General features: G+C 34.3%; 1 long non-coding RNA gene across 2 annotated transcripts in view; it reads right to left on the bottom strand.

Annotated features, from left to right (window-relative positions):
• Nucleotides 1-10,501: 10,501 nt before the first annotated feature.
• LOC141583539 (uncharacterized) overlaps nucleotides 10,502-25,737 on the bottom strand; it is an 85,187-nt gene continuing 69,951 nt past the window's right edge. For both annotated transcript variants that reach the window (XR_012516189.1, XR_012516188.1), the window contains exon 2: nucleotides 10,502-10,578. This is a non-coding gene — a long non-coding RNA (uncharacterized LOC141583539). The remainder of the gene's footprint in view (nucleotides 10,579-25,737) is intronic.

The following is a 25,737-nucleotide window of genomic DNA, read 5'->3' as shown; positions in this document are numbered from 1 at the left end:
ATTGCGGAGAGTAGTGTGACAATTTCTCACGGAACTAAAAGCAGAACTACCACTTGACCCAGAAATCCCATTATTGTATATAAACTCAAAAGAATATAAATTGTTCTACCATAAAGACACATGCACATGTTTGTTCACTGCAGCACTATTCACCATAACAATTATGGAATCAACCTAAATGCCCAACAGTGGTGGAGTAAATAAAGAATACATGGTACATATCCGCTATGGAACTCTGCTCAGTCATAAAAAATAATGAGATAATTAGTGCAGCAACCCTCTATTTGAGAGAAGAGGGTGAGAGGAGGGGGGAGAATCAAAAAACTACCTTTTGGGTGTGATGCTTATTACCTGGATGATGGAATAATCTGTGTACCAAATCCCTGTGACATGCAATTTACCTATATAAAAAACTTACACATGTGCCATGAACCTAAAATAAGAGTTTAAAGAAAAGAGACAAAAATAAAAGTATTCATGGTTCCAGAGCCTAGCAGTTTTGGTAAGAATAAAGTAGTTTTCCCTTATCCAGGGAAGATACATTCCAAGATCGCCAATGGATGCTTGAAACCATGGGAAGTACCAAATTATGTATATTATGATTTTTCCCATAAACACATGTCTATAATAAAGTTTAATTGATAAATTAGGCACAAAAGATATTTACAATGGTAATAAAATATAAAAATATCCTATAATAAAATTTATGTTCAAATAATTTTTCTTACTAAATATCTTGTACTGTGCTGATCTGTTTTTGGACCACAATTGACCATGGGTAACTGCAAAACTGTGGATAAAGGTAGAGTACTGCATTCTTAATTTAAAAATGTGTTTCATTTCTTTCTTTCTACACAGCTACAAAGTCCATATAAAAGCATAATTTAAACAACTATTATTATTGAAACTAAGCTAATAATTTTTCTTTCAAAAAAAGCATCAGCACAGAAATAATTAAAATTTTTGAAAACTAATTCAATTTGTGCTATTATATGCATTATTTACTGGGTGCACACACATCTGTACACCAAGGTGCACATAGAAACACACACTTGGGAAATCTTCCACATTACGAAAAGGAATATCAAGGGCCCATTGGAGCACCTGATCTTTAATGACACCAACGTGTTTGGCTAATAATTTCCTCCAGAAAAGTACTGACTTTCTGACTTCTTTTTTTGTTTGTTTCTCATATTCTATGACCAGGGAGTCTCACTCTTTAACTGCATTTTTATTTTCCAGTTGTATTGTATTGAACGTCTGCTCAATACGTCTGTTCTCTGGGTTCATATCATTGGTTCTCTTCTCTCAATATTCTATGACTCTGAGATGGAATATATTTATTTCACATCTGTGGTCTCATAAAATAGTAAAAAAATAACTCTCCTGCAACTCTTAACTAAGAAAAATGTCCATGTTTATTTTCACTTTTAGGCATGCCATTTGCAGTTAGGATGCCACGCCTCTGCCTATTTGCTTCCGATGCTTAATTTGCAATGTAATGTCATAGAAAGTCACTGTAATCATTAAAGAGTTTTTGACAAATCAAAGTGGAAACAGAAACTAAGTCGTCATATTAATATGAGAGTCAAAATAAAGACAGTTGAAAGAACAGCTATTCATGTCCTGAATTCATGGTACTTGATGTGGTTTGTCTCTGTGTTCCCATCCAAATCTCATGTTGAATTATCATTCCAAGTGTTAGGGGAGGGAGATCTTGAATTATTATTCCTAGTTAGAGATGAATGGATCACGGGGTCAAATTTTCTGTTTTCTGTTCTCTTGATAGGAAGTGAGTTTGCACAATGACTGATGGTTTAAAAGTGTGTGGTACATCCCCCTTTGTTCTCTTTCTTTCTCACGCCACCATGTGAAGAAGGTCGTTGTTTTCCTCTTCACCTTTCTCAGTGATTGATTGTAAGTTTCTGGAGGCTGACCAGTAAAGTTTCCTGCTAAGCCTGTGAAATTGTAAGTCAATTAAACCTCTTTCCCTCAAAACTACCCAGTCTCAGGTAGTTCTTTATAGCAGTGTGAGAACACACTAATTCAGAGCTGTGGAAACTACAATGGAGTAGGAAGGAGAAAGAGAGGCGAACTCCTATAATTCTCTAAAACAGACTAGTTTCATTTACCTTTAAATGATCACTAATTCCAAATTCCAAAAAGACACTACTACTCCGTATTGGATAGTAGCACAGGTTATATAATATTTATTTTTTTGCCTTCAGAATTGTACAGTATATCCTTCAATGTTATGCCTATCTTGACTGTTGAGGTTACCCTGTGATTAGAAGAAACTGAGCAAAATTATTTAGAAGTGCTAACTTACAGTAAAATCTTAGTATGTGTAACATGACTAATGCTGCACAATATTTATATTTTTTCAAATTGACATTATAAATCTGTGTCACTGGGTTTTCTAGTTTGAAATTGCATTCTTTGTCCCCTCACTACATTTACTATTCTTAGCAAAAAGAAAATTAAACTATTTTTAAATTCTTTAATTCTCTCAGCAACAAGGAAAAAGTACCAACTAACATAATAAATACTGTAAACCATTATTGCAAATTTTGACAGAGGTAACTTAATGAACTGCTGTTTTATTTCATTTTCTAAGGACTCTCTCCCTTTGTCTAATCAAAATTTAGTGTATCAAAATTTTATTTGTATGAACTATATGTACAAAAATTTTCCTAAATTTTCCATGTAACTCCTTTTTAATAAAGGTCATCAGGAAACTGGTATTTCTGACACTTTCACAAATGACAATACAAAAACTCCGATACTGTGCATTAATTCTGAAAGGTGTAGATGAAAAGAGACAGAATAGCTTTAGTAATGAATAGTCTATTCTTTCATAACCCAATCATTTCAATCTATCTCCTCGTACTTTCTGAAATTCTTTATATTTTTTATATGCAAAAGAAATACTGATAGTATCTATTAAGTAGTAACTCAGAAGAAATAGTAGTTAATTGATGTAGGGCCATAAAATTGATATACTGGAATTTAATGTAGAGTTTTCTGGAAACTAAAAAAATATGTAAACTTTGCAGTTATATAAAGGATGTCATAGACAAAATATTTTGCACAATAATAAGTCTTCCAGGCAAAAGTTTTAAACTCCTATTTAAATGGGAATATTTAGAAGTACATGAAGAAAACTTACTATTAAATACATAATAATTTTATAAGCTCTCCAGGGACTAAATTACTTAAATAGGATATTAACTTGCTTTTTCCGGTTACACTATATTTTCACATTAATGTAATATAATATTTTATTATGTACTATACTCTAGGAATTAACTCAGTTGTGAGTTACTGACATCATCTTAAATCATTTGAAGCAATGTTTTGAAAAAGTTACAGCTTTGATAAATCATTTAATTGTGGGGAACTTACCAAAATTAGATTTACCCCCGACAGATATTTGAAAATACTTACCAGAAACAATAGTTTAAAGGATATAGTTTAAAGGATATATAAATTGTATTATTGATATGGATAATTAATATATATTTTAAAATATCCAATTGTGTAATATAAGCAAATTCACATAAAGTCACTGTGATGAGATGTGTCACCAAGATCAGGAATAAGATGCTATCTAGACTTTACTGGATATAAGGAAAATCCAGTAGTAAAAGTGTGTCTGATTATAAAGTAATGAAATGGGATATGTTAAGAAGGAATATACAGTAGTATAGGTTTTATTCATGCAAACATGGTTAATGTTTTGAAATATATTTTTACTGTTTTCAGCCTCAGAAACTAAATTTATTTTGCAGGCATATTTATTTATTATGTGTATATATATATATATATATATATTTATATATATATATATATTATAAGCAGAAATTAACATTTAGTGTCAAGTGTGTGGGCTCACCTCACACATAGAGCAGATTAGGGTTGGCTGCCACCATTTCTGATGTTCACATTTCAAATGGAAGCCTCCAAGATCTTCAAGAAAGGCACTCTGGGACACAAAACTGGCAACAGGCTCATTTTTTTTTAATTGTATACCTTGAAAATATATAAAGAAATGATTTACAAATAACAACACTTTTTAAAGAAATGCAAAAAGAAAAAAGGAAGCTTCTAAAAATTTTGATTCTAGGAAAACTAAAATATACATATATTTTTAGATTTGTACTTAATTTTACAATGTCTCCCTTTTGTTATTATGTGATAGTAACACAAAGTTTTTGATAATCTCCATTAAAAGTTCAATGCCATAGTGTCTTTATGCAAATTCGGTAGTTCTATTCTTCCCAGGGTAGATTGAAGCTACTAAATATCTAGCAAGTCCACAATAAGACACATAATTAAGTAATAATGAGAATTAAAAGAGGATGATGTATCTGAAAACTTAGTACAATATTTGCTTTGAGGGGATTAACTTTAAATGTATAATACCAATGATGAGTTTTTAAAGCAGATTCTTATTTAGAAATGTGTAAAAATTTCCCCTTTATCGCACATTAATTGCACAAATTGTTGTGGTGTCTTTACTGTTTGCACATTCAAATAATTAATTACAGTGTTTGTCAACTATTTCACGGTACCCCAGAAAATTTTATTCAATTCAGGCATAAGGAGTAGCATAACTGTGGAGCTCAATAATCTAAAATGTTCAATTTAGTGTTTTCCTTGCGAAGTCCAATGAGTTTTACTAGTCATATATGTAACATTACACTTACATAAAAGTATCAGTCCTTTGGCAATTATTCTGCTTTCCCAAATACTTTTTCCCAGATGTGAAACACAGATACCTATGTCCATTACCTAGCATGAAGTTGTATAATAGGGACTTACTGAAGTGTACAGATTGAACTTCCAATGTGTAATGTACATGGCTTTAATTGCTTTAAGTCATTAAGACAAGCACAAACCATGGGTCATTTCTCACATTGGATCAAATCAATAGATACATGATTATAATAGCCATTTAAGTCTTCATGAAAAATAAGGACCTGCACCTTTGTTTATCTTTTTGTGCTTTTCTTGAAATAAATTTAAAATCCAGAGTTAATTGAACGACATTGTAGCTGTCTTTTGCAGCCTCTCTCTGTAAATGGAAGATATCTGTTGTCCTATTAATTAGAAGTTTCCCTTTTCTTCGTCATTCTACCTTTTCTAGTGCAGTCATAATCTCAGTACCTAGTGGTTCCCTTAAGTATGGGAAACATTGCTGGGAGTACAGTAAGAAAAAGTAGCCTAACAAATAATATGTTTGTTTGCAAATAAAATAAGATTCTTAAAATAAAATAATATTCTTATTTTATCTTATTTAAATGAAATAATATTCGTATTTTATCTTATTTAAATAAAATAAGAATTTTAGTATTTTATTTTCAAATAAAATAAGAGTTTAAAAATATTGAAGTACTCATTGCTGTGGATAGGGCAAGGCAAAATATGAGACTAGTAGTAAGTTCTCTAGCATATCTCCTTTCAGTTGAGTTCAGTACCAGTGTCATACTCTAGAAAACTTAAGTTTCAGTTGCCTTGTGGAAGCCACAGTCCAGCCGTCCTGAGGTACTGGCTTTTCACAGGAAGCATGGATTCAGCAGGGCACTTATTATACTTTTGTAGCTGTATGAATGATAAGTCGTACTTGAAAGTCTTCCTTTCAGTGTATTGACAGCTTATCTTCATATATATATATATATATATATATATATATATAGAGAGAGAGAGAGAGAGAGAGAGAGCACATATATATATATATATATATATATATATATATATATATATATAAAAGCATGCTCTTTCACATAAGCATGCTCTTTCTCTGTCTCTGGATAGAGCATAATCATGCTCTATCTCTATCTGGTGATAGATAGAGCATGCATATGTGAGAAGTCAGTTAAATGAGGCATAGGACAGGATCTCAAACTCAAGTTCATAGTCCTGTCAAACATACATTCAGAGAATGATACCAGTTGTGATGGTTAATACTGAATGTCAGCTTGATTGGCTTGAAAGATGCAATATTGATCCTGCGTGTATCTGTGAGGGTGTTGCCAAAAGAGATTAACATTAAATCAGTGGACTGGGGAAAGCAGACCCACCCTTAATCCAGTAGGCATCATCCTAATGAGCTTCCAGGGAATATAAAACGGGCAGAAAAACGTGAAGAGGACAGAGAAGGCTGGCCTACGTCTATCTCCTGTGCTGGATGCTTGCTGCCCTTGAACATCAGACTCCAGGTTCTTCGGTTAGGGATTTCAGACTGGCTCTCCTTGTCCTCAGCTTGCAGACAGCCTATTGTGGGACCTTGTGATCATGTAAGCTAATACTTAACAAACTCCCATTTATGTACATATACTGATAGGATATGTAACCTATTAGTTCTGTTCCTCTAATAGAAACCTGACTAATACACTAGTCTTGCTTGCAGGATTACTGTAATTTTTTAACAACACTGGTGTAAAGTTCTAGGCCATTTAACCCAGTAGATTGTTGAATCTTAGCCAACACGTTTTGTTTTGTTGAGTGTGATTCATCCATTTTACTTGTCCAAAGGACTGAAGTTAAATGAATATGATCATTAACAGGAGTTTACAAACAGTTTCAAAATTACTAGATTACAATAAAAATAAATATTCTCCTTATGATTGTGTATGCTCTGATATGATAAATGTAGGACTTTCTCTATCGAGAGAGGCTTTACCACTGTCTTGCAACTAGATTTTGAAAAAGACAAGACTTCAGGGTACACTGAGAAATATTTAGTCTGCTGAACTTTAAGAAAATTTTGAAGATATCTAAGGTACTGTTTGAGGTTTGTAAAACAGTGTGAGTGCTACTTGCAAACTTTTAAGCATTCAAGCAATTCCAGTGCCACTACATCTACAACTAAAAAACAAACTACTGATCTCTACAATACTGTCAGCTTTAAGTTGAAATTTTACTAGCAGGACTTTTATTCTCTTGAAAAATCTAATGTAAAGTTTTCTCAAGTTTTGGAATTCCCAAAGTTGAGGAAGAGACACCCGTCAACTTAGATTGTTTGAAAGTTTTCAGAGCCTGAGAACTGGTTCAGAGGTTGTGGGGAATTATCAAGTATTAACTGCTCTATTAGTGGTTTTACCTACTCCACAAAAACTGAGACAGTAATTATAAAAACAGTATGGGAGCATCAGAAATAGAACTACCATACTATTCAGAAATCCAACTTCTTAATAGATATCTAAAGGAAACACCATCAGTATCTTAAAGAGTTATATGCACTCTCATATTTACTGTAGCATTTAGTCACAATGGCCAAGATATGGAATCAATCTAAGTATTTATCAACAGATAAATATATGTATGTACACACACACACACACTCACACACACACACACGAATATTATTCAGCCCTAAAAAGGAAGGAAATCTTGTCATTTGCAGCAACATGGATTGGTCAGGAGAACATTATGCTCCATGAAATAAGCCAGACACAGAAAGACAAAAACCACATGATCTAAAAAATGGAACTCATAGATGTAGAGAGTAGAATGGTAATTACCAGGGTATGGAGGGTGGAGGATGGGGAGAATGGATGGATGTTGGTCATAAGACACAAAGTTTCAGCTTTGCAGGATAAATGAATTCTGGAGAGCTAACATAATGTACAATATGGCAACTGTAGTTAATAATACCCTATTGTATACTTGAACTTTAAGAGTAGATCTTACGTTTTCACACAACCCCACATTAATATAACTATGTGAGGCAATAATTAATTAATTAGCTTGATTGTAATAGCATCTCATAATGCATATATATGTCAAAACAACACATTGTATACCTTAAATATATATATATATATATATATATATATATATATATAGTTTTTATCTGTCAATTATATTCCAAGAAAGCCGAAGAAAACAAATTTATTAAAGTACAAAAAAGAAAATATAAGATAAATAATATTGAAATTTATTCACAGTCTACAATATCCTACTCATCCCAAAAACTGTCTAAGCTGTTTTTTATGTTGGTTTGCTGTCTTTTTTTCTGAATTGGCTAACTCAGATTTGAATGCTTTGCTGCTTTCTCCTGATAACAAATGCTCTAAATATTTTACTCCACTTTGGCAATATTGTAATTTGTCTAATGAGTCCTCTTTCCCCTGTGAAGCAATGAATTATGTCAATGAATCAGTTTTGCTTTGCTCTTTGGTTTCCTAGGCACCTGCAAATTATTTATGCATGAAATAATTATAAATCCCTCTCATGGGACAAATTTCTCTAAGGTTTCCTGTAAATGACTAAAAACAAACGTTGAAACCTTTGATGAATCCTTTATCCTAAATACTAGATTCCTTTTTAAGTAAATTCCTGAGAGATTTTAGAGTTATCTGCTAGAGAAAACAGAGGGGTGGCAGAGGTGAGGTGAAGAATGCAAAACATAGATTAACTACAGAGAAAAGCTTTGCAGATGATGGTAAGAAAGTCAGAATAGTTACAGGGTAGAAAGTTTAGCATTTAGCAAGCCAACACATTTATTTGTTTCAGTAAGGTCTCCTACAAATCCATACAAGTAGTGGTTGAATGGTGACCACCATTCTTTTTTTTTACTGGAAATAAGGGAGTATTCTGGCTGAGTGGCCTTTCTATTTATCCCTTGTTTTCTAATTCTTTGATAACTGTCTTTTTCTTTCTAATGAGCTTTTGACAAAGTATATCATCTTACACATAACCATGGCTTATTGTTTACTATTAACCTGTTTTTATTGGTTTTGTATATAAGATTAAACAAGTATTACTTCCCAGGGCCCAAAGTGGTTCATCAGTTTGTTTCCATTCAGGGTATTTTTACAACAGTGTGAGACTGACATTCTCTTTCCTAGCCTTTTCCTTTCAGAAGAGACAAAATAACCAAATCAGATGGCTTTTTACCCCAGGGAGTTCTATAAACATTTCATCTGGAGTACTGAATGTGGTAGCCTTCAACTTTCACAGCAGATACTGCTCCAGTTGATTTACAGGAGAATCAAGAGAAAGCAATCAAGCAGGTCCCTCATTTAGAAGTATTTGTATGAAATATCCCAAGAGTAAAAAGAAAAAAATAGAAGGAAAAAGTTTGAGGTTTACTTAAAATACCAAAAACCAATCTTGATTTATCATCAGATTAAAAGCAAGAAATTTCTGAGGAATTACAGCACCAGCATCTACCAGAAAATGCCAGGGCAAATTAGCACAAAGGAATATTACTGAGACATTTCATGAACAAATGAATGTAAACATTCATGTACAGTTTCTAGCTCTGAGATTTTCCAGATCCATAAATTTTAAGCTGTTTCTGTAGTGGAGTTTTGTCCTTCTGGGCTTTCCTAAATCCTTTGTTTCTGCTGTGTCTATATTTCCCAGGGTCTCTTTTCTACAATCCCTCATCCAGTATTCTGGCTTCTTGCAGTAATGACATGCAGTTTTTCTTTCTTCTTTTACTACTTCATAGTGTTAGCAGCAGCAAATCTGTGTGGATCTGCAGAAACCTCAATTCATGCCTCCTCAGAAGAAACAAGTTGACCAAGAAGCATAAAGCAGAGAGAGAGACTAAGGCAAGATTTAGAGCAGAAGTTAAAATTTGTTAAAAAGTTTTAGAGCAGAAATGAAAGGAAGTAAAGTACACTTGGAAAAGGGCCAAGCAAGCTACTTCAGGGATTCACGTGCATTGTTTGACCTTTAACTTGGGGCTTTGTATGTTGGCAGTTTGCATCCTCAGTAGCCTGCCAACACTTAGGATGGGCCATAGGGGAAATGTGTTTACGGAAGTTGTACACATGTTCACTTGAGGCATTTTCCCCTTACCAGTGGAGTGTCCCTAGAGGAATTCACATGCCAGTGAAACTATCATTTTAACTCTTAGCTTGCATGCTTGAGCCCACTTGCCCAATTCCTGAGATTTTATCCCAAAGCAGCTGTCTATTGGGAAACTGCCTTTCCCTGGAACGACCTGCAACCAAATGCTATTTTACGAAGACAGTTTAACAACCCTTGACCATCACCTAATGGTTGCCTGACATTCCTGGTGTAGGGTGGGTGTCTCTTCTGCCTGCTCACTTCTGCCTAACTACCTTCTGTAACAATAGTACAGCCAGAATAAGGGTTATCCTTAATAAATAGTTCTAACTTAAAACATAACACCCTGTGTATGTTTATGCTTCCTTCTTTTCTTGCTTGCCTTTCTCTTAGAGATTCCCTCTAAACTGATTAGCTGCTGCTAAGATATGATACAAGCCTCTCTTGGTCACCCTGCTACTTTTTCCTAACTTAAATTTGAATAGTCAACAAGAGTGCACAGGAATACAATAAAAATAAAATAGCCTTTAGTAATACCAGCTGGCAAGGAGGTGCATGCATTTTTTCGGAGGCCTAGTTAGCTTCTCAATGACATCAGCTCCACTGGTAATACAAATAGGAAGGGATAATTTTCCTAACATAAAGACAAGAAAAATGTAGAATTTATAACATTTTTATTTTTTTCTCATGCTGGTATTTTTCAGTTTTTTTTTTTTTTTTTTTTTTTTTTTTTTTTTTTTTTTTTTTTTTTTTTTTTTTTTCTGTTTTTGCCTTTTTCCAGATTGTTACAGGATCCTTGGGCTGTCACTTTTCTGGCTGGAAACCTCTGTGGCCAGTGGTGCCTTTGCCCGAGTTTTGCTCAGACCCACTGGGCTCATTTTACCCACTCAACATGGCAGGCTGTACTCAGCCCATTCTACCAGCCTGGATCCCACACCTGCCGAGGGTGAGTCAGCCATGGAAGAGTGAGGGGTGTGCGAGCAAGCATGGGGCTCAGCCACTGTGCACAGCCAGACAGGCTTGCTGATGCAGTAACACAGGCATCTCCAGGTCCTGGCATGGGTGCTGGCTCTCTGTGAGGCTGTGGCAGAACCAGGCACACTGGAAGCAGCTTCCACAGCTGGCACTGGGAAACAAGGTGGTACCTGGAAGCTTAGAGATACCAGGAACCACAGGACTCCAAAGAGGGAGCTACAGGCCTGGCTCAGGGTGCTTCCAGGTCTGGGATCCTGAAGAGCTGCAACTCCTCTCGTTTTCTTTGCTTGCGAAGTGGCGAGTAAGGAGCAAGTTTCAGCCCTGTTTGTGTTATGGCTCTTTTAGCCTCACCATTCAGTGGATCCCAAGTTCTTGTCCTGCCATCGAGAAGAATGAGGTACACAGACAAGTAGAGGGTGAGCAAGATGAAGAGGAGCTTTATCTTGAGAAGATGAGACCCAGAGGTCTTATCTTCAGCTCAGAGAAGATCCACAGGGGGAAGCTCCTTTCTACCGACAGGGTGTCCCAATAGAGAGGGGGGGGTCCTCTCTTCTAGACAGGTCATGCCAGTGATTGTTCAGCTCTCAGCAAAGAGGGTAGCTCTTCTTTGCAGCTGGTCCACCTATTATCTGTTCAGCTCTGGCTGAGCCTAGAGCTTTTATGGCCCTCAGAGTGGAGGAAGTGCACACAGATAGGTCCATGGGTGGCCACGGGTGTGCCAAGGAATGCACCACAGGTTCCCACTCTGGTCCAGGGGACTGGGAGCCCAGCCTTTGGCTTCAGGCCTTTCCTAACTTGAAAGTAGGACCTCACCAGGGGCCAGCCCAGTTCCCTCAGGAGCCTGTCTGCCTGCCACTGCCATCCGTGGTGCCCAGGCTTCTCGTGCCAATGAGCACAAGCAGGCTAGTGCTGAGCTTCTGTCACACACACCCCTCTATTTCCCCCTGCATTTGTTGCTGCCTAGTGCCCAAAGTCTGGAGAGAGCCAAGGCTGCAGGGGCTGGCATGTCAGTGATACCCTGAGCATGCGTACACCCAGCCAGGCTGTGACGGCACCTGGGCTCAACCCCACCCCCACTCTGAAATCAGAGCAGGCACCATGAGTGGGAAGAGTCCAGGCAGTAGGAGCAGACACCTGCAAGCCTCTGGGGGAAAGGAGGCCTTCCCAGGTTCCCAAGGGTGCAGAGTGCAGAGACGCCTGGGTCCTGTGCCTGAGAGGGGGAGGGGTGGGAGGGCACTAGGTGGAGCGTGCAGGCGTCCCTGGCCAGGCCTCCTCACAGCCTGGGCCGGGGCTCCAGGCTCTCATTGGGCTGCTCTCTGTCCTCTCTGGGCCTGACTGCACTGCTCCACTGCCAGTGGGTAGCTCAGCCTGTCCCCATCGTGGTGGCCCTGTGGTCTGGGTAGCAGACTCTGGGGTCTCTCAGGGGCGGGCTCTGGGGATTGACCACTTCCTCTTTGTGTCTACTCCAGAATGGTGCAGGTGTCCCGAAGTCCCCCCACCATCCCCGCACAAACAAATCTGACACCCTGTGGGCCAGCCCTGCAAGTCCCAGCTGAGACTTTAGGCAGGTGCTCGTCGGCTTCCAGGATGTGGAAGAAAGTGAGGTTCTCCTGGCAACAAAGGCTCCAGGACTGGGACCGGGTCCTGACTGGCCTTGTAAGGGGTCGGAGTAGCACGATCTTCTGCCACAGGGACACAGAGCAAAGGGGACCCATTGTCACCACTGCTGCTCCTGTACCTGCTTGAGCCACCACCACTGGTACAGCAGCATTATGGCAGCAGCTGCTCCAGATGGGCCGCTGCTGACATCAAAATGACAAGCACAACTACTTTCCTTCCTGTTGCTTCCATAGAGAGACACGATTTTTTTAATCCATGTTCTCAATGATCTTCTAATCACATCTCTACCGTCTGCTTTCCTAACTACATGGTGTGTGGATGATAAAGGGCCCTTGGAGGTGGAATATGGGCTAATATTTGAAGGAGACACAAAACTATGTCATAAACACTAAAACCAGTGTCCTCAAACAGAGAAGGTGATTCATTCTTGGCTAAAAATGTGTGCAGAAGCAATATATTGTGGTAGCTCTATGGAGAAAGAATAGATCCAATATTGGAAGACAACTTGGCATATCTGGCACAAAATGTGGTATTATCTATTTCCACTTCTTGAACAGTCTTTCTACCAGTACTTTTTCTGGCTGCTGCTTTATCATTCATATTTTAGCATATGTAGGAAATGGTGAGAGAACCCTGCCAGATACCAAACTTGTCTGTATTTGCTCTCACCTTTAATCACATTACCCTTTTGAAATTATTTTCAGAGGTTGAATCCCAGACTTATCTTTGTCATTTGGGTAATTGATCAGTTACTCACTTTGTTTACTTGTCATTTCTCAAAATAACATAAGCTTCTTGGGAACATCTGTGTTGTACTTGGCTTATAAAAGTACAAAATAAACATTAATGGATGGGATGTATGCATGTAAAGTCAATTGTTTCTTAATATTTTTATCAACAACTTGAAAAGCCCCATGTAAACTAAAACCTACCAATTTTATTCCTCTAATTATTTTAAGTAATTTTTAAAATACATTCCATTAAAAATAATAAATAAATGCTTTCATTATGTTATACGAAGAGAAATTCAGTAGTTTTGCATACTCCCCCATTTGAAACAAGATTGTAAATGAAACATAATATAAATGAAAGAAGCCATGAAAAATTATGTTATTGTTATGAGGGGAAATTGATTGTTATAATATCAATCCATACACCCTAAGAAAGTGTACTTTGAAGATATTTAGTGCATTTTTCTATCAAGCTGAAAAATTGTTCCGTTTCAGCATAAAGACAACATAGGCTTAATATAGTTATAGTTAATAGATCATTTTGCACAACATTAAGCCTGCAAATGCTTTCGAGAATATTTGATGCTGCAATACTTTTAAACAACTGTGATGCGATTAATTTCTACTGTATACATAGGCAGCTAATAACCGTAGAGGCATCATTCAGTCAGTCATATAGCAAATATAAAAATGAAGAACAAAGTAAACTAGGATGGAAAGGAACTAGAGGTAAAAAGAAAATTATTCTGGTTTGCATGTGAATATATGTAAATATATGGGGTACATGGATAGGGTGAAACCACTGCACAATTCTCTGGATTTTTCTTTCCAATGTCATTAAATAACAAGACACATATATTAATAAATATTTTATTATGTATTAGATATGTTCATTATTAGATATCAAGGGTTATCCTAACCAAGGATTATATTTCTAGACATACTTACCTTGAAATTTGGGATTGTCATGATTTGATAGATCACACTATAAAAAGTATCTGCTATTTGCAAATATCTTTCTTTAAACCTGCAGTTTTCTTAAGTTGTTGTACATCATTTATTCTTATATTCAAGACAATTGGGGAAAAGTTTATTCCATCTTCTTCAACTTCATTAAAGTTGAATTGCAATATCACCGATGGTTCCTTCAGTTGACATTTGTCTTTTAGGGTAATGCTATCCTTTGGTTCATCTTACATAATTTCATTTTGGAATCTTCATCTGAAATATCTCTTGTCAAAATTCTCTGTTTGTATTTTCCCCCATTAGATTTGAGTTTCTTTTAATGATCAAGAATATATTTTCAAATATTTCAGAATACACTCAGAAAGCTTTTAAAGGGTTAAATACATTTCGAAAATGAGTATTCACTGGTCAGTACCTTTTCTGTCATGTAAATTTAAATGCCGTGATATATAATAGTGACTCTGACTGAATTAGGCATCCTTTGTGCCATTTTAAAGTGGGTGGTTTCTAATAAATGACAAAGCATAGTGGAAAACATTTAAAATTGTGGAAAGCCACTTCTCTGGTAGGTTTTGTTACAGGGCACATTGGATCAATTGCCTGGCTCTATCTCTTTGGTCACTTCCTATAAACAAATTGGATTTCCTCGAGGAGCTTGGCCTGTGTGCAGCTGATAAGTAGTACAGCCGGCTCTACTTCTATTTGGTATTCCTTGTAGAACTTTGACTTCATTCTTTTCATCTAATTTTCTGGCTGTTATAGTTTGTACTGATGTTTTTCCTCCCCTGCCTTTCCCTTCCTATTCACTCAATTGCAATTTCTTTTCCCTTTCGGTGCTTGAATAATAAGTTGCTTTGTCAAGCAATACTAATAGCTGTCTCTAGTCACACTCTTTAGAGTGACTCATCCCACACAGAGGCATTTTGCATTGCTTCTCTCCAAAAATATAAACAAATAACTACAAGATTTTGGGAGGCTGAGTTAGAATTTAACAACAAAATACAAGGAAAAAAGTCACATTAACTGCGTAAGGTTTTTATCTCTGTGCTGTTAGTAGAAGTTAGAAATATTGTGAGAGTTCTAGATTCATGGACAAGGGAATATTAATCAGCTTGGGAAACAGAAGCCACCGTGTGACTGAAACAAACAAAAACCCAGACTCCAATTAAAAGGTGCAAAAATAAATATGATGACAAATATTACGTATAACGTGCAAAGTGTTATTCACCATTCTAAACTTGCTAAGGGAGAATGGGTCATATGATATTCAGTTTATAGATGAGAAAATCGAAGCAAGGAAAGTTGAACAAATTTACCTGAAGTCACCTACCTAATAAGAAAGGGTCAGAATTTGAACTGTGATAGCCAGATACCAAAACTGGTATTTAAAATATGATACTGCCTACTGTATATTAAGGACTTCAAGACCAGTAGCTAGACCAAACATTTTACTTTTTACCTTTTGATGGGTCATGGTAGTAGAGGTAGTGTTGCAAATAAGTGATTTTTTTAGTAAAAAGTCAGACTGATTTTCTGTATGTTAATAAATTTACTGGGATGAAGAAGGTAAGATGTTTGGAATTAGCAATTCTGGTTATCAAATATATTTATTTGAATTAATTGGAATATAAATGTAATTTTCATCAAGTAATTTAAAATAGTAATTCCAAACATTACATTATTCTGCAAGATGCTGCAACTGATGAGGCTAAAAAAGGTTACGTGGAACCCCTTCATAAATTTCAGAATCAACTCCATAGGCCAATAAATTTGCATTAAAATGTGTGGTAAATAATTTAAAAATAAAATATAATCAAAACACGAGAAAGTCAAAGTAATAGCTTTTCTCTGTATATGAAAATCATGCAAATCAAACTACTGCAAAGTTCAGAAGTTACTTTTATGTAAAATTCCCATTTTCAGTCAAGAATAGTTAGCTTGAAAACTTCACAATAACATTCATTTAACACAATAAAAATATGCACAGTAATGTATCAGAAGTAGGATATGTATGTATATAAAGAAATGTAAATATTTTGTTTTATGTACTTGCCTTATTTTATATTATCTAAAGATTCACAGCATATAATAGTAGAGATTGTTTAAATAGCTTAATCAACCAAAAGCAAAATTACTTTTAAATTAAGCCATTTTTTCAAAGACTGGAATGCTTATGAAATATTATTATGTCAACTCTATTGCTTTCCTACTGGGTAACATTGTAGTAAGCCTAATTAATTGCATTATTAATATTTATGGATTCTTTTTTATACTACTTTCTTTGCTATGCCACATAGATGCCAAAATTAAAACTTTAGTAAACTGAGATAATATTTACAAAGCAATCTCATATCTAAATCACTTGGTTCCTTATATATCAATGAAAAACATGTTTTGTTCGATTTAAAGCAATTTTCATTACATACTCACTATAATTCTTTGTACTAATATTACAGAGAGAAATCTAGAATAAAGCATACTGATATTTGACCAAATGACTTCAGGCTTTGAGAATTGCATTATATCATTTTGATTGTTGAAACAAGTACTAGGAAGTTCCTAAGAACAAAAACAGAAACTCAAGTAAAAAGACAAAACAAACAAAAATATCAAAACCCCCTTGATTTTAAACAAATTATGTAAATGCTTAGGTAATTAGAAAATACTGTAACCATTCTTTAATCCCAGCATTTTGGGAGGCTGAGGAGGGAGAACCACTTGAGTTCAAGAATTTGAGACCAACCTGAGCAACATAGCAAGGCCCCATTTCCATAAATAAAATATTTTTAAAAAGTAAACATAAAAATAAAAAAGAAAGAGCACGAAAAATAAATTGGCCCTTAGAAATCTCACTCTAGCTGCTATTTGGAGAAAAGAGCAATGGCAAAAAGCTTAATGACAGTGGAGGAGTAATTTAAGAATATATTGGTGTGTCCAGGTGAGAGATGGTAGAGGCATGTTGGATATCAGAAGGTATCTGTGAAAATGGACACATTAGGCCGGGTGCGGTGGCTCAAGCCTGTAATCCCAGCACTTTGGGAGGCCGAGGCAGGTGGATCACGAGGTCAAGAGATCGAGACCATTCTGGTCAACATGGTGAAACCCCGTCTCTACTAAAAATACAAAAAAATTAGCTGGGCATGGTGGCATATGCCTGTAATCACAGCTACTCAGGAGGCTGAGGTAGGAGAATTGCCTGAACCCAGGAGGCGGAGGTTGCAGTGAGTCGAGATCGCGCCATTGCACTCCAGCCTGGGTAACGAGTGAAACTCTGTCTCAAAAAAAAGAAAAAAAAAAAAAAAAAGAAAAAAGAAAGAAAATGGACACATTGGAAAGATTAGATAACTAATTTTTGTTTTACATAATTTATATAGTTCACTCAATGTAACAAAATCATAGCTTTTAAAAATAATATGTACTATTATTTTAAATTATATCTAATATACAAATGCACTTTTCATTGTGAAAACACTTGTTATTTATATTTTAACATAAGTATAGGTTTATAATTGAATAGTAATGTATGTAGGGTATAAAATCCAGTATTTGGAGAAAAATTACGGTCAAAAATACAATTATTTTTTGTATTTTGCAAGTTCTGTTGTTTATATTCAGATCAATGATGATCATTCAGACAAGAATGCAACAGATAGGGTAAAGAAATACATTAGTAAAACAATCACAGTAAATTGAGGTTTTGATCTTTGTGAGCATGGGTTGACAGAATTTTGTTGCATACTACATGTGTTTTAAACATAATTATAATCTACATTACTATCACAAATGGAGAGATATTGAAGTTGCATAATGAGCCTCTATAGAGGGATAGATCTGTGAAATATAATGTGAAAGCTAAGATTTGAGCCTATAAAGACAGAATTTTTGAGAATATATCGGAAAAACTGTTATGAAAATGTAAGTTTTCTATACAGCTTTTTAATTTAATAAATCCCTCAAAACAATCCCTGTAGTAATGTTTCTTTATATGTAATGGTATTAGAATACGCACAGAAAGTACTCCTGAAATTGCAATTAATGTATTTTAACAAACACATTATATTATGAATTTTTATTCATTTATCATACATCATCTATTAGAACACCTCTGTGAATATAATAATTTTTTTTTTTGCCTGAGTGACTTATAATTACACATAAATATTATTAGTAGTAACTTTTTAATCTAGCTAATTGAAAAGCTTGGGAAATTGAGTAAATATTTACAAACTTTATTGAAATCATCTGTTATATTGACCCAGGGGCTTATGCCTGTAATCACAAAAGTTTGGGAGGTCGAGGGAGGTGGATCACCTGAGGTCAGGAGTTCCAAACCATCCTAGCCAACATGGTGAAACCCAGTTTCTATGAAAAATACAAAAAATTAGCCACTTGTGGTGGTAGGTGTCTATAATCCCAGCTACTTGGTAGGCTGGGGCAGGAGAATCCTTGAACCCAGGAAGCGGAGGTTGCGGTGAGCTGAGATCACACCATTGTACTCTAGCTTGGGCAAAAAGAGTGAAACTCTGCCTTAAAAAAAAAATTCCTTATAATCAAGATTAATATAATACAAATACTTTTGTATACATAAAACTAGAAACTAGGAAACTTTAGGTTTCAATATTTCACTCAGAGGCTTTATCAAAATTTTTAAAATACCTATAAATTTAACAATTTTATTGATTAAAAAAGGGGAAAAAGCAAGGTGTTTTACTGTTCAGTTGTTTGGAAAAAAATGTAGAATTTTCTTTTTTTAAGATACTAGCTTACTAATCAGTTTACATACATACTTGAACAATTTAGGTTTTGTAGATATCTGGAACAGAAAATATTAAAAAGTAATTTATATTATCTTTTTTATTTTTTTCTATAGAAAATATTTTACATCTCTTAATTTTGATTAAAGTTTGTTTGTATTGTGTTCATTATAATCCATATTATAACACTATAAAAGTCACCTTCAAGGTGGGTCTGTTATACTACAGGTGGAAAAATAATATCTAGTATAATTAAAATGTAGATTTCTTTCATAAAAGAGGATATGGAAACTCATTTGTATGCACTGAGCTACATAAATCAGAACACAAAGTAAAATACTCCCAAATAAAGGTACAAGATTCTGCCTCCCAAATACCCACTCTGCCATCTCCTGTTAATGTACAACTGATCTTATATACATGGAGTGGGGTTTCTAGTAGGCATGATGGAAAACTCCCACCATTGCTTTCTTAGGGATCATTTCCTCCTCCTAATTCCTCCTAGTTGCTTGGGATATTCCAGATTTTCGCCCACTTGCTCTCCACCTATAATTAATTTTTATAAAATAATTCAGCATTCTTTCCTGTTTATTGTGAGACTGAGTAACTCAAAGGTCAATTTCCCTGTGTACCATTTCTTCATGGAATAAAATATCTATACTTATTGAAACAATTACATGTTCAAAATAAAATACAACAACAGAATATATAACTTTTGTTAAAGCATAATTAACCTGTAATTCAATTACGAATTATTAGTCGTGAATTTGTCTTGTTGCTGCCCTTCTAATCAGCATGTATATATGCGTATAAACAAAATTATTGATTTTGTCAAAGAATTCTGAACACACTTGAATGTTAGTTACATGTAAATACTTGGTTCACTTAAAAGAATCATATATTCTTTTCACTGTTTGTCTACTAAACAATAAAACCACCTACCCAAATTTTAAGTTACTAAATTTTGGATCAGGAATAATTTTATAATGTCATAAGCATAGATAAAATGTTAGGCATTATATAAATTTTGCAATTGTTTTGTTTTTGAGATGGAGTCTCGCTCTGTTGCCCAGGCTGGAGTACAGTGGCATGATCTTGGCTTACTGCAACCTCTGCCTGTCAGGTTGAAGCAATTGTTCTGCCTCAGCCTCTGAGTAGATGGGATTACAGGGGAGTGCCACCACGCCCAGCTAATTTTTGTGTTTTTAGTAGAGACAGGCTTTCACCATGTTGATCAGGCTGGTCTCAAACTCCTGACCTTGTGATCCTCCCACCTTGGGTTCCCAAAGTGCTGGGATTACAGGTGTTAGATTTTGCAAATGTAATAGTGAGAAATTAAAACAAGTTTATCAAATTTGAAATTGGAAAAAAGTTTTAAAATACTCACCTTCTTTCTTCACCTAGCTTTTTTAACAGTATAAAATCCAAATAATAAAAATAAGATTGCAGATCAATCAGAATGTAACACAGAATTCAAAACAAAGACCATGAAATTCAGAATATCCTTCTCATTCTATTATGAATATCATCCTATTTTCCCTATCACAGCAGATTTTCTAACTGTATTTGTATTGGAGAACTCATATTTTGACATTAAGAATTGAACTGAATTCAATCACAAAGATTATTTTAAGTGGTTTTTTTTTGTTGTTGTTGTTGTTTTTGTTGTTGTTGTTGTTGTTGTTGTTGTTGTTTTGTGGAAACAGTCTCTCTCTGTCACCCAGGCTGGAGTGCAAGGATGCAGTCTTGAGTCTTGGCTCACTGCAACCTCCCCCTCCTGGATTCAAAGGATTCTCCTGCCTCAGCCTCCCAAGTAACTGGGACTACAGGCACCCACCAGGCTAATTTTTGTATTTTTTGTAGAGACGGGGTTTCACTATGTTGGCCAGGCTAGTCTCAAGCTTCTGATTTCATGATCTGCCTGACTCAGCCTCCCAAAGGGCTGGGATTACAGGTGTGAACCACCATGCCTGGCCAAAAATATTTTAATTATCATATAATTACAGCACCTATCCAAAGTTTTCTTTTTATTAATAAACTATGTTTAAAGCAGCTTTAGTTTTATAGCAAAATTGAGCAGAAAGCACAGAGAGTTCCTATATAACTTCTGTCCTCCCTCTCCCCATACAAACATACCACCTCCCTCACCGTCTATATCCCACATACACCTCTGTCCATACATACATCTCTTTCACCATCTATATTCCGCTACAGTCGTGTATTGGTTACAAGTGATGAACCCACAATAACATATCATCATCAGCCAAAGTCCATAGTTTTCACTAGGGTTCAAGCTCAATGTTGCATATATTCTATGAATTCTGACTAATGTGTAATAATATGTATCCAGAAACTTTTCACTGTCCTAAACTTATATATGCTTTGCCTGTTTATCTCTAGTAACCATTAACCTTCATCCTGACTAGTCTCTGGTAACCACTAACCTTTTTACTGCCTCCACAGTTCTGCCTTTTTCTGAACTTTGCATAATGAGAATCAGGTAACCTTTCAGATGAGCTGCTTTCACTTACTTAATATGCATTTAAGTCTTCTCCATGTCTTTTTCAAGCCTTGATAGCTCATTCCTTTCTAGCACAGAATAGTATTTCATTGTCTACATGTCCAACAGTTCATCAACTCAGCTACTGAAAAAAGAACTTGGCTGTTTGCAAGTTCTAGCAATTGTTAATAAAGCTGCTAGAAACATCCATGTGCAAGTATTTGTCTGGAGAAAATCTTTGAGTAAATACCAAGGAGTTTACTAGCTAGATTGTGCAGTAAAGGTATGTTTAGTTTTGTCAGAATTTTGCAAACTGCTTTACAACTGTCCATATCATTTCCCCTTTCTACCAGCAATTAAAAAATGAAAGCTCCTTCTACTCTACACCCTTGCCAACATTTGACATTATCACTTTTTGGATTTTGGTCATGCTAATTAGAGTGTAGTGGTATCTTGTTTTAATTCACACTTTCCCAATGGCCTGTGATATTGAATATCTTTTATTTGCCTCCTTATAATGTGTATCTTTGATAAGGTGTATGTTTAGGTCTTTGGGCTATTTTTTAAAGCAGGTTATTTTCTTATTGTTGAATTTTGAGTGTTATTTTTTTTTCAGATTGTATCATTTGCAAATAATTTTTCCAGGTTGTGTTTTTTTTTTTTTCATCTGATTCTCTTGACCTTTATTTTTCAGAGCACAAGTTTTTCATTTTAATAAAGTCAGGTTTATGAATTATTTTTCCATAGATCATGACTTTGACACACTATCTAAAACTTCATAATCATTCTGAAGATAATCTAGGTTTTCCACTGTTTTTATGGATGTATAGTTTTGCATTTTACATGGAGGTATATGGCCTATATTCAGTTAACTTTTGTGACAACAGTAAGATCCATGTCTAGATTCAATTCTTTGCTTATTAATCACGACTACTTTCAACACAATTTGTTGAAAATACTATCTCTGCTTATGTGGGTCTATTTCTAGGCTCCCTGCTTGACTCCATTCATCTAGCTGTCTTTTTTTGTTGCAATATAACACTATGTGATTACTGTAGTTTGAGAGCAAGTCTTGAAATTCGGAAATGTCAGTCCTTCTTACTTTTTCTTCTCCTTCCATAGTGAGTTGACTATCCTAGGTCTTTTGTCTCTGCATATAAATTTTTGAGTAAGTTGGTCTATATTCACAAAATAACTTGCTGGAATTCTGATGAGAATAGTGTTTCATCTATGGAACAATTTCAGAAGTACTGACATTTTGACCATATTGAATCTACCTATTCAAGAACATAGAAGATTTATTTGTTACTTGCTGCCTTTAATCAGTTTTGTAGTTTTCCTCAGATAGACCTTGGACATACATTCCATGAATTTATGCTCAATATTTCATTTGTTAGGGACACTAATCTAAAGATTAATATGTTTTTATTTTCAAATTTCAATAGTTCATTGTGTAAAGTATATTTTTCAATCTTTTTGTAATCACTTATTGGCTCTGGTTTTTAAGATATATTCTCTCAGATTTTTACATAGATAATAATGCCATCAGTGAACTAAGATAGTATTATTTATTTCTTCCAATTTTGTATAAATTTTATTTTATTTTGTTGTCTTAATATATTAGCTAGGACTTCTAGTACAATACTGAAATGCAGTGGTGAGATGGAAAATGCTTATCTTGGTCCTAATTTGGGGAGAATTCATCAGTGAACCCATCAAGATCTCATGCTTTCTATTTTGGAAGGTTTTCTTTGTTGATTCTATTCTTTTAATAGATTTATGCCTATTCAGATTGTATTTTCCTTCTTGTATGAGTTTTGGCAGATTGTGTCTTTCAAGGAATTGATACATTTCATTCCAACTTATCAAATTTATGGGCAGAGAGTTCATAATATTTCTTTATTTTTCACTTAATGGCCCATGGATGTATAATTATGATTTATTTCATTTCTGGTATCAGTGACTTGCGTCATTCCTCTATTTCTCTTAGTTTATCTGACTAGGAACTTACTGATTTTATTGATCTTTTCGAAAGGCAGATTTGCTTTCATTGATTTTTCTCCAGTTTTCAATTTCATTGATTTCTGTTTTAATATTTTATTATTTATTATAAGCTACTAACTTTGGATTTAATTTGTCCTTTTTATAGTCTGCTGACATGTAAGTTTAGAATATTGATTTTAGATCTTTTCATTTTTTATATGCAAAAAATTTTCCTCTAAGCACTGTTTTCGCTGCATCTAACAGATTTTTTAAAATTGTATTTTCAATTTCATTTAGATAAAAATTTTAAGCATTTTTCTTAAATTTTTTGTTTTTTGTTTTCTGGTTTTTTTTTGTTGTTATTGTTGTTGTTTTTGCCCATGTGTTATATAAAAGAATGTTCTTTAATCTCCATGTATTGAGGGATTTTCCAGCTGTTATTCTGTTATTGATTTCTTGTTTATTTCATTTTTTACTCAGAGAAGGATTTGTATATTTCTATTCTTTTAAATTGGTTGAGTTATTCTTTGTGGCTCAGAATATGTTCTACCTTAGTGAATATTTCATATGAGCTTGAGAAAAATGTATTTTCTACTTGTTGAATGAAGTAATTCATAGCTATAAATTACATTTATTTGATTGATGGTGGTGTTGTGTTCATCTATGTCCTTACTGATTTTCTGCCTGCTGGAACTATTTTTGGAAACATGCTAAAGTCTCCAACAAAAATAAGGGGCTTATATATTTGTAGTTTTAATTTTCTATATATTTTTATGCTTTCTTGTTAGCCACCCATGTTAAAGATGGTTGTATTTTTGTGTAGTATTGATGCTTTTGTCATTATGCAATATTCCTCTCTATCTCTGATAATTTTCTTACCGTAACTTCTATCTAAAATTAATATAGATATTCCTGTTTTCTTTGAATTATTGTCCATATTTGTCATAATCTCCATCATTTACCTTTAATCTGTATGTTTCTATATTTACAGTTGGTTTCTTAGGGACAACATGTATTTGGATCTTGTTTTTTGATCCATTCTATCTCTATCTTTTAATTGGTGTACTTAGACCATCGACATTTAAGGTGATTGTTAGTACAGTTGGATTAATATCTACCAGATTTTTTACTGTGTCCTATTTGTTCTTTTTCTTGCTTTTGTCTTCCATACTTTTACTACTTTTTGTAATTTTATTTGAACATTTTATATGATTCATTTTCTCGTTTTATTATATCAATTATACTTCTATTTGTGTTTTTATTTTTGTTAGTAGTTGCTGTAGAGTTTCTGATTTGTATCTCTCATTTAAGCACTGTTTCCAAGCAGATCACAAATATAGTATGTTGCTTTCTGAATAGTACAATTATGTTGTTAAACACAACATCTTCCCAATTTCTCATTGTTGTCCCTGCATCACTGCTATCATTCATTTTCTCACATATAAATGTGATAAAAAAACTCATATTTTTTATATTTTTGTGTATTTTACATATAGTTATATATAAACATAAATTTTATATAATTTATATATTTATATAAATAAATGTACATATAATCATGTATTTCATTATATTTGCATATATATTTTTATTTTATATATATATATAATGAAATAGGCTTTTTCTAATATATTGGAAAAACTGTTCTCTCTTAAATTAAGAACGAGTAGAATACATATTTTCCTTCCACATTTAGTATTCATTTTCTGAAGTTCTTTCTTTCTTCATGAAGATACAAGTTTCTAATTTATATTATCCTTATCTTTGACACATTTCTAACCTTTCCTGCAAGACAACTCTCCTGGTAACATTTTTCCTTAATTTTTGTTTGTCTAAAAATTTATTTACTCTTTCTCTTTTTTTCGAAAGGATCATTTCACAAGATACCGAATTCCACATTGGCAGGTTTTTGTTCACTCAACATTTAAAATATTTCTCCACTCTCTTGTTTTGTCTGCATGGCTTATGAAGATAAGTTAAATATAATTCTCCTTTTTGCTCTCTTATAGTTAAGTTGTTCTATTCCTCTGACTTCTTTATGTTTTCTTTGTCTTTGATTTTCTGAAGCTTGAATATAATGTGTCTAGGTACTTTTTTTTTTTTTTTTTTTTGCATTTATGTCTCTTGGTGCTTGGTGTTTTTTACCTTTAACATTTAGAAAAAAAATTATTCAGAGAACTTTGATCTCTGCTTACATTATTCATTTGTTCTTGCATGTCGTCTGCTTTCTCCATTAAAATTATTTGAATGTTAGTTGTGGTTTCTAAAAATTCTGTTCTAAAATTGCTAACAATCTTGGCATACACTATTCTGGTTTGAATGCTTGTTCAGTCTCCTTAGACTGTATTTTTTATCCTTTTATTGTGCTTTGTAATTTTTGCTGTGCGTAGCAGAGGTGATT

This window comes from Saimiri boliviensis, chromosome 1 (genome assembly GCF_048565385.1).
Source record: "Saimiri boliviensis isolate mSaiBol1 chromosome 1, mSaiBol1.pri, whole genome shotgun sequence".
Lineage (NCBI taxonomy): Eukaryota > Metazoa > Chordata > Mammalia > Primates > Cebidae > Saimiri > Saimiri boliviensis.
The sequence above is the reverse complement of the archived record's forward strand: the minus strand, read 5'-3'. Positions and strand labels throughout refer to the sequence as shown.